Source organism: Saccostrea cucullata, unplaced genomic scaffold (genome assembly GCF_032062105.1).
Source record: "Saccostrea cucullata isolate Sc308-1 unplaced genomic scaffold, CSIRO_AGI_Scuc_v1 ctg11626, whole genome shotgun sequence".
Lineage (NCBI taxonomy): Eukaryota > Metazoa > Mollusca > Bivalvia > Ostreida > Ostreidae > Saccostrea > Saccostrea cuccullata.
In genome coordinates, this window is record NW_026922440.1 from 2225 (window position 1) to 14427 (window position 12203).

At 32.0% G+C, this 12203-nt stretch overlaps 1 long non-coding RNA gene across 1 annotated transcript; it reads right to left on the reverse strand.

The window, feature by feature from the left end:
• Positions 1-202: 202 nt before the first annotated feature.
• Positions 203-1142, reverse strand: LOC134261778 (uncharacterized). The gene is made up of 2 exons (XR_009990882.1): positions 877-1142; positions 203-666 (listed from the first exon to the last, which is right to left on the reverse strand). It is a non-coding gene; the product is annotated as an uncharacterized LOC134261778 (long non-coding RNA).
• Positions 1143-12203: the final 11061 nt, after the last annotated feature.

A 12203-nucleotide genomic window follows, 5' to 3' on the forward strand; every position in this document is an offset into this window, starting at 1 on the left:
GTAATTAACCGCTTTGAGAATGAGTACTCTCATTAAGCAAAGATATCGAAAAATTTAGATTTATGCTGAGTTTAAAAAATTCCCATCATAACTCTCAATATTATAAATATGCATCATACAAGTCCATTATTATTTAAAGGCCATCTACATTTTTTTAATGTATTATCAATACCAATACCAATCTTTCAAAACAACAATAAAATAAAATTTTGGTAATATTTTATATCTGTAATAAACAAGCAAGTCAACAAATCATATGGCTGTATATCAGCAACATGGAAAGGAAATTATTTAAATTTTCCCCGAATTAATCCTGATGATACAAATAATGAATTTCCACATTTCCAATTAAATAGTTACAGTTGTTGTAAATAAACTAATTATATATATCACTTACTTTTCAACAGTATCATATTGATGTGCAATATACACTCATTCATTTCACAAAATGAAGCTTAATTATTTATATAATAAAATCCTTGATATACCATAATCCTTGATACTATAATAGTAAACTTCAATTAGCTATATCAAACTACAGTTGATTATTTTTAAAGGAACTTCGTAGATGCATAATTTCCATCATAATTCATTGCGTTTCTCCATTTTAAGAAATAGTCCATTTTTCGGCTTCAGGAGGACCCTTACATCAAGTTTCAAAGGTACCTAAAATAAATAATTAATTAAAAGACCTCTAAGAACAATAAAATTAACTGTTCATGAGTTTTGTTAGTTTTAAAAAAAAGTATAATATTTTTAAATTTAAATAGTATAAGATATGTAATTCAAGTAAAATAATCATGCAAACGGTGTCGATAATAAATACATATGGTAAATTAATTCGCTTTAATAATCTTAACGACGAAATAAGGTCACCTCTGTCTTATCAGATGGCACAAATTTGTATTTTTGAAGAATTGTGATTAATGCACATTTAGCTTCCAAGTAAGCCAGGCGCATCGCTATGCAGCTCCTTGGTCCGAGTCCGAACGGGAGAAAGGTATATGGTGTCAAATCAGACTTGTTCTTTGCCAAAAATCTTAAAAATGGTAAAGATATAACACGAGATTTCCTCGATCATATGCTAAAAAAATAATTTTGACATAATATATTTTATATTGTTCTATAGCTTACAAAAGTGAAATTGAATAGAAACAATATCTTTAATTTTGAATTCTTGAACAGATTGAAATTGATCTGCTTGATCTTATAAAATGACTAAAAATGTAAAGGTTTAATTCAATGTATGAAAAAGTACATGTTTAATTTATCTTAAACAAGTTTTGTTAAAATTTGGACAAATTTTTTATATAACATGTAAATATAAAGTTTTTGGATATGTTTTCGTAGCATAGTGAATCCTTCTTTTATGTAATATATACATTGCTTGGAATGATGATCAAATAATTTGATAATTTATAAAATGTTTGGAATGATGGTCGAAGAAATGAATCACATGTATATTAAAATACTAAGAACAAAGTACGGTATTAGCCAAAAAATGCCGGCTGTCATACATTCTCCGCTCAAAACATTTTAAAAAGCTTAGAATTTTTAAAATCAAATGATATATAATTTATATATCTGACTTAAATGTATGCATTGAAAAAATAACGCTGAATACAGTACCTTTTATAGCAGAACGTCGAGATTTTTCGAAGAATTTGACGCGACGTCATGAATACGTTTAACGTGTAGTAAGCGTAATCTGAAAATTTTAATTTACTGGCTAGGACACAGTTTATATTACACTGTAAATATATATTTAAGAAATTAAGTTGTTGATTTATTAATACGTCATTATTTGTTTTGTTTGTTTTTTTTAGTTTATCTATTATCATTATTACTTACAATGTAATCATCCACGAAGGTGTCTCCGCTTTAGTTGATTAGAACTAAATCCAACAGAGGAACGGGGAGAAAAAGAATTTATAAACAGTCTTTTCTCTTTGAGATCTGCTTTCTTTTTATTGCATTGATTATACGGGTTTAATAATTTTTTTTAGCTATTTCTCTTAAATAAATTGAGAAAAATTCTTTACATCAGATCTAGTGAAAAAATGTCATGATGGAAAAGATCAACGTTTCCTCGGCACCAAAAAAAAGTCAGTTCTTTAGAATATGGTATGTAAGGTGCACGAACATTTAAAAAAAAATCTCTTATGTCAAGATAATTATTATTTATATTATTATCATAATTATTTGAACAGTAGTTTAGCATACTATGATTATATAATGTAGAGGAGAGACCCCCTCTTATGGTCAATTTTGCCAATAAAGATACTACATCAAATAAATAAGAATGCGAGGGATTTCGATCCCGATTTAAAAAAAATATCAGCAGTAATTTTTTTAAATTAATTCATGCGTACATTAAAATTGATTGTTTTCTGTGATATATTCATTTACATCCTGCTTGATGACAGAGGAATACTTGAAATTTAAATGTTACCCCCCCCCCTTTCTGTGTTTAATGACTTCATATTATTTATTATGCCTTACACAGTTTTGGGGGGTTTTTATAAGACATGTAAATTATATTTAATAAGACTGAAAATGAGTCATCGGTAAAAGTTTTGATTAAAAGTTTTGTTTGGAGGGGGATAAGGGGGGGGGGGGTGTTATAAATCGGACTCAGTTCTGACTGAATAATATATCAGGCATTCTTTCAATTCGCTTAAAACGTTTTAAATACCTGTTCCGAAATTATTATTATTATTACCCCCGCTTGAAAAGCGGAAGGGTATAACCTTGCATTAATGATACAAACTGTTTATCTCCACTAGAGGAAAACAGTATCAAAATGTTCTAACCCAAAGGCTATAAGAGCAAAGATACGAGAATTCATAGAAACTTTTATTAGATTTTATACCAGTAATTTTATACCAGTAATTAAGTTTAATTTGACAGTTGCCATTTTAATTCTAAAAAAGGGGTATTTCCAAACTTCCGCGACAGTTCGTTTGTACCAAACCAAATCTCAAATCTCTGTGTGCGGAGAGAGCAGAGGACAATGGGTAGTATGGGTCATTTCTAGCTGACAATATGGTGTCAGAAAAGAAAAGTTTCCGTTATTAATCAATAATGAATCTTTTTCATTTTACCCTGGATAATATAATTTTTCAAAAGTTTGAAGTTTTTATCCATATTTTTAAAACGGACACGAAAAAGTGTTCCAACATAGAAAAATCGTATAAAAATATTTGATTTTAAATGAATGAAGTTTCAAACTTCTTTAAAAAAAAGGGATAATTTAATTTGTAAAAATATGTACTAACTTAAATTGCCTCTGACCTTTATGTATGATACAAGGAAAACAAAAAGTGGTTAGCTCAAAACCTGTAAAATGTCTTTTGTCGTTTGCTAGTGTTAACAAAATAGGGATTGTAGCATAAAACATGATTTACTGAAAAAAAAAATAATAAGTTCCCATCTTTCCAAAAAAAGGCACATGTAGTATCGTTTTCCCGCTCTATCATGTACATAAAAATACATATGGTGATTTTAGGAGTTTTTTACCAATAGAAAAAAAAAATTAGATGATGATCATGAAAAAGTTGTTACTTTACATGATATACTTATGCCCCCGTAAACGAAATTTCCGTGTTTTGCCCCTGTAAAACGAAGTTTCTGGGGTATATAGCATTTTACCTGTCCGCTTGTCTGTTTGTAGATTTTTCCACAAAACCAACCTTGCCCATGCCCATGACTGGGTAAGACTACAGCTTTCATTTTTTGTGACAAGACCTTTTTGTGTACAATCAATTTTGACCTTTTAATATTGACCTTGGAGTTTGACACACTTTTACACAAGGAGAATGTGGAGATATTAACTTACAGGATTCAATATCAAAGTCCATAAAACAATACAAAATATAAAGGAGCAGAGCAAACACGAACCTCCGAAACATCAGAGATGGAATCAGGTGCCATAGAGGAATGAGCATCCCCGCCGACCGGTCACATCTGCCATGTTCTCCTTGTCACGACTGGAAATAACAGGAAAATCCTCCGCAAACGCGACGCACAAATAACGGACCAACAAAAAGCACGAAAAACATTAGTCAGCATTTGTTTCAATTTGATAAATTAATGAAATGTTGACTTCAAATGAGATTGCCCATATTCTTGTTATTTATTTCATTTACTTGCTTGTCAATAATTTACTTCGTTTTAGAAATTGTTCATATGTAGAGCATGCTCTTGCGTATAGAATCAACCGAGATATATACACTCCGTTTGCAGGTGATGAAGGTAAATTGCTGCATAACCAAGGAAATTTGACGATAGAAAAGTTTGCCATCACATTTATCATTAAGCCTAGATTACCATTAACGTCTTTTTTCAAGTAAATTTTTTCCACTTTTTGAATATATTGTTGCGCAGTACACTAAGAGTTTTTCCTTCTCTACTGTCAATACTTTAGTGCGGAGTACAAAAGAGATTTGAATGAACATTTACTAGAACCCGCAATGCGTCTTTGTTTGGAATCCAATATATATCGGGTAATTCAATTTTATTTTTGCTCTGTGTAATATTAAAAATATTTAAAACTGACCTAAAATTTTGAAGAATTTCTTCTTTAGAAAGGGAAGTATGAGTATAAGTAGGATTACCACTTGTAGAATTAAATCTTAAAAGTTCTTCAAAAATACAATTAATGAGACTTACAAACGAAGACAATGTTGTTATCTGCTTTGTCGACAAGGACCTGTACGTACTGATCATATAATCTATCTATTTTTTTTTCATATTATCCCTCAATCTTTGAATACGCGGCGTTTACATGGATCTGATACATTTAATCCATTGTGGAAAAAATCAACAATTTCACACGTTTACTTTAACATTAACTTTTGGACGGTATGGACTAGAAATTTATTTTGAAGTAAGGGCATGACAACTACGAGTTCATTAATTTGCAAAGGTTACCAGTGTCTATAAAATCCCAGAAAAAAGTGGATGTAACAGCAACCATTGGTCACGTATCTGTGGGATAGAAAGTGTTGAAAAGAGATTTTTAAGTTTTTATTTTAATTTATAGATATCTCTGAAGGTTGAACTATTTTTCACTCAGGTGTAAATTTTTGCCAGTTTTGGAGAAATTTGTAATATTAACATAAGAACTTTTTGATGTGTATTGTATTTCCTGTATATAAAGTAAAAAGTATAGTAATATGATTATAAGGTAGTTAAAAAGTATGTATTTTAAAGCAGAATAAATGCATACAGATGTATATGTAAGTTTAAGGACAGATGATACAAACAAAAAATGGATGCCTGGATAGGTATATACTTTTTTGGCTTAATATCATTCAAAATAGATTATTCCTAGAATATAAGGAATTTGTAAACCTTTAGTTTAAATTTTTCCCCTTTAAAAACATTTTTTTATTAAAAAAATATTTTTTCTTAAAAAATTTTTGTGAAACTTTAAATAAAAATATAAAAATACGCGGTGAAAGTTATTCATTTTACACATTAAAACATGACCCAAGTTGTTATTTTTATATTTGTAAACAAAAGTTTGTTTGTATCATCTGTCCTTAATGGTAAGAGCCAATGGAATTGAAAAATAGTTAAACAATGTTGCTATCGATGTTCGGAGGTCCATGTTTCTCTGCTCCTATTTTTTATTGTTTAATGGACTTTGATATTTAATACTGCTTTTTATCTCCATATCCCTTTTTCTTGCTCTGTGCTATTTTTTTTCTTGCAAGAATTTTCAAAGATTATAGTAAATAGAAACGCATCATGCCATTTTCGGAATAAAACCTTTAATGAAAAAAAAAAAAAAAATATATAATCATAAATTATGTTCTCGATGAATAAATATTCAAACAGAAAATCCCAAACAAAAATTATACCCATACAAGATACATGCATTGGCTGTGATGCTACGTTTAAGATATGCAATTGAATATAAGTTGGAAAGGATAAGATTGCATAAAAAAAATCCCCCCTACTTGGATTTGAAAGTATGAAAAAATCAGGAGACACATATACAAGGTTTTATTGTAGAAAATACAGGGGGGGGCAAATTTCTATGAGGGTCATTTTTAAAAATGTTTTGAAGTCGTAGAATTAATGGTTTGGAATGTTTTTCTACAGTCGAAAAATGACCCTACTTGTCAAATATTGACCCCGGGGGGCATTTTTCTACGTTTGAAAAATGACCCCCCGGTCAATATTCTACGGGGGTCACTTTTTGTCGTTACACCGTTTGTCTGTACATCCGCCCGTCTGTCTGTTACGCTTTTTGGGGTACCCATCTCTTATCCGTAATATATCACTGAGTGAAATTTAATGAAACTTTCTTTCTTGCATATTTCCATTGTGCACGGCCTATTTTACTTTTTGATTTGACTCAAGTTTTGGGTTTTCCGGCCACAGCAATACATGGACTTTGCCATTATAAACAAATGGTAGGCGGGGGAGGGGAGAGGGGTATCATTTATAAATTTTCAAGATTTTAGAATATAAATTGTTGATAATTAATGTGAGGAATTTTGTTGTATAGTTGTTATATGTTTTGAAGGGTTCACAACCCAAAAAAAAAGATGGCTGCTTGAACAGGAGCAGGGTATGCGTAACTCTGCACTGTTTTTAGTCCGAATAATCTGATTTTTCCTAGCCTTTTAATGATTTTGATATTTCAAAATCGTAAAAAAACCTGAAAAACCCAAATATTTTGGACTTTCAGTGTTTTTTTGATTTTTCTTCAATTAAAATTTTTTTTTACCAGCACCTGAAATTGGTGAATAATGAATATAAAATTTCCAAATCATGCAGTAACTGTGTTCCACTCATTAGCTCCTTATGCATGCCTCCTACTGTCCGGTGATATACAGGTAAACCCTGGGACTGCATGTCAACGCAACAGACCATATCATGTACCGGCTGCATTTCATTTCCAATTTTTGGTAATTATCAACTTTTCATTTCCGACATTTTTTTGATTTCATTTTCGACATTTTTTTTTGTTTTCATTTCCGACATTTTTCAAATACATATGTACATGTACTACCTAAAGTTACAGATTTGACAACTTTTACTTATGAACAATTTAAAGGAATAAATCATCAGTAAATCATTGAAATCGAATTTTCAAATATCAGTGACTTGGATATAAGTATGGTATTGTCACTGACATTTAATTTAGTGCATATTAAATGTGGTGAAAAAGTTTTATGAATGCTCATTGAACTCTTTCCAACTTAGTGCTACATGTTAAATTCCGGAAATGAAAAATAAATTATGTCGGAAATGAAACAAAAAAAATGTCGGAAATGTAAAAAATCTAACAGAAGCACAGAACTTTCCAGATATTTCAGAGTGAATTTGTGTTAAAAATACATGTATATCAAAGAATTACGATCTTGGCAAATCAGCTGACGATTTTATCGATTCACTACCATGACAACCGAAGGGCATTTCTTTTAGGCACTTGAATGCATGTGGTTTGTTTAGCAAGTTAAAATTTAATTACGAAAGGGTTCCTTTGATGTTTTCGCAGTTACCGAAAGTGATTGGAACAGTCAGGGGATCAGAAATTTTTTTCCAGGGGGGGGGTCTACCCCAGTAAAAAAAAACGTGTTTTCCTAGGGGATCCATGATTACATTTTTTTTGTTTTCGTATATACATTTTTTAACCTGGCAAATTCCAGGGGGGGGGGGAGGTCCTAACCCCCCGAACCCCCCTCAAGATCCGCGCATGACAGTATTTTGGACTCTGAATTATCTATTTATGACTATACGTAGACTGTTTAGACGTGACCGTGACAGACGTGGCAGGGGTATTGCCGTGTATGTTAAAAAAATAAATTCCGTGTAACCGATGTCCAACAATATGACGAAATTCTCCTAAATTTACCCGCAGAATGGTTTATCAACCACCCAATTCCAAATCTAAATGGCTGGAACATTTTGAGAAGTAGGTAGAGACGACAACAACTTCTAATAACAACACTAATGGTACTGTGAGCTGAAAAAATCCATGTTTTCCTGTGGCCGGGCAACCGAAAATGTGTGTCGGATTTTAAAAAATAAAAAAAGGTTCATCAAATTTCATTCAGTGGTATGAGAGGAGTTACGGATAAGAGATGGGTACCCCAAAGCGTAACAGACGGCAGACGTTCAGACGGACGGAATAAAAGATACTATATACCCTTTCCGCTTTAATATTCAAGGATCAATAATAGTCCCCTTACAATTCAAGTAGTCCTTATGGGAATGCTCCGGAGCTGTGATAGGAATAGAAATTACATCAATCGCTCCATCCCCATTACAGATTGACTATCTTCTACCTTTCTTTGTTTTTAAACCAAGGCAACTACTGACAAATAAATTGATGCTACAGGAAATTTTAACAACCCTGTTAAAAATAGCATTTTAATTTCTCATCTGGCACCTGATCCCACCATGAATTTCTAGGGATCGTGTTTATTTCCTATTCATATATTTGTTTTGTTTGATTTTTTTTAAAATCGATTGAACATTTCATTCTCCAGGCTGATGACGCCATTCAGTAGATTGCAACAACCATCTTTGGAAATTTTCTTACCAACCAACGGCTCTTCTGTAGTTAAAGGACCGAGGCCAAAGCATTTTCCAATTTTAAACCATGATTTTAATTAATTTTCCTTTTTTTCATGTGTAAATTTTTCCTAAAAGTTATTAAGTTTGCTTTTTCCGTACCAAAAAAATAAATGGATCGGATTTCCCCCTTTTTTCTTTGAGGAACATTCAAAAGTTAGTCTTATACCAAAATAGTAAGAAAATAACTATTTTATATAAAAATCCACAATTCTGAATCTGTGGATCTCCTTTTTTATATGAAAATATAAGGATTTACTTACAGTACATAAATCTCGTCTGAACGCATATAGCAAATTAACTTTTACTTACGCGTGTATATTTATTCATATGTAAAGTTGCACACATAAGCAAATTTTCGTCGTATGAATGGGGTTTTAGATAGAAAAATGATCTGTCTAAACATAAAATAATCCTTGACTTGCATCCAGTGTAAACTACATTTGATTTTTAAATTGAACCAAAAATAAAATGTGGAAATACAATACTATTAACAAAAGGCCCATGGGCCACATCGCTCCCCTGAGAAGCTTTAACCATGATGTTCTTTACCAGATTTTCCCCTTGTAAACCCGTGATCCCATCCTACACTGTAAAAAATGATGTTTAACTTGTGTTTTATTTTTAAACAGTCGTGTTTTACAATTAAACATAGAGGGTTTAAATACAAAATATTATAGTGCTTTACATATATATAAACACTGATATATAAAAATGGTGTTCAATAAGTAGGGTGTTTAATCATCCGTCTTAAACACGTAATGTTCTTATGCATCAAATCAACAAAAAAAAAAATAAATTAGGTGTTGCTTTAAGTATTTGATGACTTTAACTTTTCTATCGTCAACTTCCCTTACTTATGCAGCAATATACCTTCATCACCTGCATACGGAGTATTTATATCTCAGTTGATTCGATACGCAAGAGCATGCTCTACGTATGAACAATTTCTTAAACGAGGTAAATTATTGACAAGCAAGTTGATGAAACAAGAATATCAACAGTCTCGTTTAAAGTCATCATTTCGAAAATTTATGGTCGATACAATGACCTTGTCAGCAAATACAATTTATCATTGAATGATATGCTGACTGACGTTTTTCATACCAATTGTTATCATTATTTATACACTGAATTGACTAGGATTTTTTTTCCGTTATTTCCTGATTATGACAATGAGCACACGGCGGGTGTGACCGGTCAGCAGGGGATGCTTACTCCTCCATGGCACCTGATCCCACCTCTGATGTTTCGGAGGTCCGTGTTTGCTCTGCTCTTATTTTGTATATTTGTTTAATGGACGTTGAGATTGAATACTGTTCGTTATTTCCATATCCTTATGTAGGAATTCGCCATTTTTACTATATCTTAATTTATGAAGCAATTCCGCACATTATGGTAGACATTTTTTTGACACAGAAAAATAAATTTGAAACGCAAGGCAATATGTAGACTTTAGATCATATAAAAAGCAATTACAATAAAGCATTAATGAGTAGTAATTTTGTGCCAAAATTTCAAAATTTTTTACAAACTTCTGAAGGGGGAAAAAAAAAACAATATTATGATGATTTCTATCATTGTATTTATATATTAATCACCGGTGTTTAACACAGTGTTCATTTCTTAATTATATATATTTATAAATTAAACACATGATATTAATATAGAAATTGCAAATTAAACACCAGTGTTTAATTCGTTATGATAGAAATTTACGCAGTTGATTATGTCATAACATGCCATTTGAACGCAGAAAATGTAGATTCACGCACATCTAAAAAACACCTAGCAATGTAATAGGAGGTATTTATACATTTCTTTGTGTTAAACCTTTTAAAAAAGAATGCTTAATACATGATAAGATTTCTGAAATATTTTTCATTTTTAGCTCACCTGAGCCGAAGGCTCAAGTGAGCTTTTCTATCAGCTTTTTGTCCGGCGTCCGTCTGTTGTCTGTCTGTCTGTCTGTCCGTCTGTCTGTCTGTCTGTAAACTTTTCACTTTCGACTTCTTCTCAAGACCGTGGGCCAATTTCAACCAAACTTGCCACAAAGCATCCTTGGGTGAAGGGAATTCAAGTTTGTTCAAATGAAGGGCCACGCCCTCATTCAAGGGGAGATAATTGGCAATTAATGAAAATTTGGTGGCATGTTTTAAAACTCTTCTCAAGAACCACTGCGCCAGGAATGATGAAACTTATGGGGAATCATCCTCAAGTAGTATTAAGTTGTTCAAATCATGACCCCCGGAGGTAGGGGGGGGCCAAAATGGTCGACCAAAGTTTTACATAGAAATATATAGGAAAATTCTTTAAAAATCTTCTTCTAGAATGACCAAGCCATAATTATTTTTTTTTTATATGAAAGCATCCTCAGGTAGTGTAGATTCAAGTTTGTTCAAATCATGACCCCGGGTAGCGGGGGCCCAAATGGCTGACCAAAGTTTTACATAGAAATATATAGGAAAATTCTTTAAAATCTTCTTCTCAAGAATACCAAGCCATAATTCATCATATTTATATGGAAGCATCTCAGGTAGTGTAGATTCAACATTATTTATTTTTAGATTAAATGAATTAGGATATGCATACCTTAAACAGATTTTTCTCCAAACTGTGTACTAGCAAACGGGTACATTGTAGCATGTCCATTATTATTGGGTCAGAATCTACGTTACCTGAGGATGCTGCCATATAAATATATTTCTATGTAAAACTTTGGTCAGTCATTTTGGACCTGCCTTACCCACTGGAGTTATGATTTGAACAAACTTCAATCTACAAACTGAGAATGATTCCCCATGGATATAATCAATTATGGCTTTGCTATTCTTAAGAAGAAGATTAAAATAAATTTCCTAAATATTTCTATGTAAAAATTTGATCGGCCATTTTGGCCCTGCCCTACCCCCCGGGGTGATGATTTGATCAAACTTGAATCTATACTACCTGAGGATGCTTCCATATGAATATGTTAAATTATGTTTTTTTCATTCTTTAGAAGAAGATTTTTAAAGAATTTCCTATATATTTCTATGTACTTTTGTCGGTCATTGTGACCCCGCCCTACCCTCGGTGTCATGATTTGAACAAACTTCAATTTACTCTACCTGAGGATGCTTCCATATGGATATGATTATTAATGGCTTTGCTGTTCTTAAGAAGATGATTTTTTTAAAAAAATTTTTCCTATATTTTGGCCTGCCCGGGGTCATGATTTGAACAAACTTGAACTGCACTACCTGAGGATGTGCATCATTTTTATAAAGATAAAATCCTGTTTCGAATGGTTCCTCCAAAGTCAACAGGACTTCGTCCACTTTCGGAAGAGAGGTATAAGTTACTAGTATTTGAATGTACTAATGTGCAAGGTGGATTTAATGTTCCTGTAAAGGAAAGGACATTGGAGCAGAGGAGAGGAATTCTCCACTTTTGGAGGATAACAAATAAATTGAAATTAGAGAAAAAAAAGAACGAAGATATTCTTCATGTTTATTTGTAAATTTTGCATTAAAGAAAGAATGACTGTAGCTCCTTGATAAGATTTTTCTTACACGCGCTTCGCTTCCATCTGTAATTTTCTTCTTCATGTTGTAGTTCTTGATCCT